Consider the following 4,484-nt stretch of genomic DNA (forward strand, 5'->3'; position numbering starts at 1 on the left):
GAGAAAAAAGAAGGAAGGAAGGGAAAGAGGGAGGGAGGGAGGGAAGGAGGGCAAGCTGGGCGCAGTGGCTCACATGCCTGTAATCCCAGCACTTTGAGAGGCTGAGGCACGAGAATTGCTTGAACCCGGTAGGCGGGGGTTGCAGTGAGCCAAGATCATGCCACTGCACTCTAGCCTGGGTGACAAAGCAAGACTCCTACTCAAAAAAAAAAAAAGAAAAAAAAAAAAAAAAAAAAAAAAAAAAAAAAAAAAAAAAAAAAAAAACAAAGAGAGGAAAAGAATTGGTGCAGGCACTGGGGTCGGGCAGCGCCCCCTCTTCCTGGCAGCGTGGCCAGTGTGTACCTGATGGCGTGTGAAGTCCATCCTTCTTGTCTTTTGAACGTAACAAAAGTGAGGTTGGAACTGAGGCAGAACAAAGAGAACCTCCTGCCTCTGTCTCTGGACACCGCAGCACAAAACACCCAGGGCTGCGCATGCCCAGCACCCAGAAACAGACACAAGGAAGCAGGAAGCAGCTGCAGGGCTAGAGAGGAGCACTCTTGCCTGGACAGCGGAGGGGCCTTAGAGGGAGCAGATGTCCTGGGGGCAGCCCCGTGAGCTGAGGATGGTAGGCACAGGGTCGAACAGCAGCTGAGGACCCACTCGCCAGTGCTCCTACATCCTTAGTAAGGGAGACCGACTCTGCAGCTGTGACGCATCATGTAAAGAAATGAAGCCACCAGGAGAGAACACCCTGCCTGGATTACAAGAGCTCCCTGAGCCAGAGCCAGAGCCAGTGAGAGCCCAAGCTGCGCTGTCAGCCTCGCCTGCACGCCACAGTCCAAGACTGTGCCTTACTTGCCTGCTCTCTGGGAGAGGACAGGGACCCATGGCAGGGATATCTCTTGCCCTACCTGGTATCTCCCTTGGACTCTAAGCCCCAATCTCCTTATCTATAAAATGGGTCTGTAATGGTGCCTGCCTCAGAAGAAGGAACTAAGGGCAGGCACCACGTGCAAGGGTGCGTGGCACATACAGAGTGCCCGGTACACTGTTCCTGGCATATACGATGTGGCTGGTATACTGTGCGTGGCGCATGTGAAGTGCCTGGAACACAATTTGGTCACACCTGGGCCCTGAGAGTCAAATACATGCTGCCCATCATACAGAACAGGGAAACTGAGGCTCAGAGAAGTTAAAGGAACTTGCTCATCAACTCCCTACAGTTCTAACTGTGCAACTCCCAGGCCTGGGTTCTCTTGGCTGGCAACGTGGAAGGAAATGGGTGGGTGGGTAGGTGGGTGAAGGGCCACATGCTCTTCACTTGGCAAGAGGGAGAGGGGACCTGGCCCCTTCCTCCATCTGTCCTGGCCTCTCTTCCACCTCCCTACTCCCCCAAAAGGCAGGTCCTGTGAGGAAGCATCCCTTTCTGACTCCAGAGCTCCTCCGTGGGCTGCAGTGACACTCCGGGGTCTAACCTGAGTCCTTCCTACTTTGGGTACAGACTGCTTCCTCTCCACCTGCCTTCTGGGCTGGCAGGTGGCAGCCACCTCTCTCAAGACCCCAAACACTTCACTGATGTGGAAAAGAGAGGTCACTGGCCGGGCGCGGTGGCTCACACCTATAATCCCAGCACATTGGGAGGCCGAGGTATGCGGATCACCTGAGATCAGGAGTTCGAGATCAGCCTGGACAACGTGGAAAACCCCATCTGTACTAAAAATAAAAAATTAGCTGGGCATGGTGGCATACGCCTGTAATCCCAGCTACTTGGGAGGCTGACGCAGGAGAATTGCTTGAACCTGGGGGTGGAGTTTGTGATAGGCCGAGATCGAGCCATTGCACTCCAACCTGGGCAACAAGAGCAAAACTCCATCTCAGAAGAGAGAGAGAGAGAGAGAGAGAGAGAGAGAATGTCACCAACTCCTCTAGCAGGGCATCGTCCTTTCTGGGCCAGGGATGCCCTAAATCTCTGCCCGCCTCCCTTGCAAAGGGAATTGGCATTCCTCTCACTCCAGGGCTGCTGTGGGCACATAAGGGAAATCAGGCAGAGGAAAATCATCGGGTTCCAAGCAAAGACCTGCAGTCACCCTCTTCTGGTCACCCCTTCAGTCTCATGCCCAGTCCCAGCGGGGCCAGAACCTTGAATGCTGACTGGGACCAGGCAGGAACAGCCTGCCTCTCCTGGCACACCTGGCCAGGTGAGCAGGTGATGAAGCCAAGAGCCAGCTCATCACTTGGGTGTAAACAACTGCCCAGTGGGAGGTTGGCAGCCTCCTCCTCTGCTCTTCCCCCATCCCCACCCCGTGAACCCCGCCCCCCCGAGGAAAGAGGATGCCCCAGCTTGTTGGAGGAGTTTCCCTCCCACGTCGGTGCCCGGTGCTTATACTGGGCGTTTCAGGGGATTCTGATGGGGGCCCACAGAGCATCTGTGTCCTCCAGACCTGCGCCCCTCACTGCCTAGAAGGCGCCAGGCTCTTTGGAGTGCCGAGGCCCCTGTCTCACCCACCCACCCCAGATGCCTTTGCCATTCCCTCCCAGGGCCTCGGCAGACAGCAGAGTAAGGGTCAGTTGTTCCTTAAGTGGGGAGAGCTTGGCTCCCTCTACCCATCAGCTGAAAGCTGTGCCCCTTGGAAGAAGGGGTACCATTCCAGGTTTCCAGAAGGAGGAGGAAAACAGACATCATCCACCGAGCACTTGGACCTGATGCCCTGCATTTGACAGATGTTGGCTGGAAGATGGATATTGCCATCCTCACTTTAAAGATGGGGAAACTGAGGAAAGACCACCAATTGCATGAAGGTTTGGACCTTCTCTGCCTTGTTTGCTCCTGGCACAAGATCTCAAGGTGTACTTGTGGAGGGGATAACTTGGGCTCAGAGAGGGCAAGTGACCTGGCCAAGGTCACACAGCCAGAAAGGAATTCAACTGGGAATCAATTCAGGCCAGTTTGAACCCTAAACTCAGGCTGCTTCTGAGATCCACCCACTGAGGTGGGAACATCACACCCTTCCACATGAACTTGCACCCACCCCAATGTCAGAGTCCTGCTCATACACATATGCACATCTACCCCATGGGGTGCACCCAGGCACATACCCCCCATCACACCACGCAAGTGCATGCAAAGGGCCCTCCCACCGCCACCTCCCGTGGGTACACAGACTTCCTCCTGTGCTGTTCTCACACCCTCCTTGTCACCACCCCCTCCTCCACACCTGAGAGGCATGATGGCACATGCCCTCCTCCACCCCCACAGCCCTGGTGCCTTCCCTGCCTCCCCAGGCCCCAGCAGCTGCACTGGCATCACCACTGCACCGGAGAAAGCCAGACAGTCACAGAACGTCACTTCTGGAAGGGCATCCCCTCAGCATACGGAGCATCAGTCTTGAGCCCAAGGACAGGCAGCAACCTGCCCGCAGAGGTGGAGCTGATGCCTGGGCAGCATCGGTGGGGCGGGTGGGGGGCTCAGCTGCCTGCAAGGTAATCCCATGGTGCAGGACCAGCCCCTACTGTGTCATGTGGTCCAGCCTCCAGAGAAGCTGGAAGTGTAGACCAGAGGGGCCCAAACCCCAGGATCTTTTCCTTCTGCTTTGTGCAGCCCCAGACCTGCCTGGGGACCAGCTGGGGCCTCAGGTCCCTGGGCAGTGGGGCAGGGGCCATGTTCTCCAGAGCATGCTGAACCTGGAATGGACCCACTAGGCAGAGGTGGTCAAGGAGGCCCAGAGGACCCCTGGGAGGTCCAGGTGGCATTTCCAAGACTCTATGCCTGAGCTTCTACACTGGTTTTTCTTTCTTTCTTTCTTTCTTTTTTTTTGATACAGAGTCTTGCTCAGTGGCCCAGGCTGGAGTGCTGTGGCATGATCTCAGCTCACTGCAACCTCCACCTCCTGGGTTTAAGCAGCTCTCTGTCCCAGCCTCCCAAGTAGCTGGGATTACAGGTGTGTGCCACCACACCTGGATAATTTTTGTGTTTTTAGTAGAGATGAAATTTCACCATGTTGGCCAGGCTGATCTTGAACTCCTGACCTCGTGATCTATCCACCCTGGCCTCCCAAAGTGCTGGGATTACAGGCATGAGCCACCGCACCTGGCCTACACTGAGTTTTTCATTTGCTCTCACGGCAGGCCTGGGAGTAAGGCACTAATTTTTGTTTTTTGTTTTGATTTTTGTTTTGTGTGTGTTTTGTTTTGTTTGAGATAGGGTCTCACTCTGTGGCCTGGGCTGGAGTGCAGTGTCGTGTTCACAGCTCTCTACAGCCTTGACCTCCTAGGCTTAGACAATCCTCCTGCCTTAGCCTCTTGAGGAAGTGGGACTACAGGCATGCGCCACCACACCCAGCTAATTTTAAAATTTTTATTTCTGTAGAGACAGGATCTTGCTTTGTTGTCCAGACTGGAATCTTCTCATTTTCTAGAGGGATAAACAGAGTCCCAGGGAGTTCAGGCGCTGGCCCCAGGCCCCCAATCCCTGGTATACAGTGGCTGTTCACTAAGTATTTGTT

This window comes from Cebus imitator, unplaced genomic scaffold (assembly GCF_001604975.1).
Source record: "Cebus imitator isolate Cc_AM_T3 unplaced genomic scaffold, Cebus_imitator-1.0 Scaffold15, whole genome shotgun sequence".
Taxonomy (NCBI): domain Eukaryota; kingdom Metazoa; phylum Chordata; class Mammalia; order Primates; family Cebidae; genus Cebus; species Cebus imitator.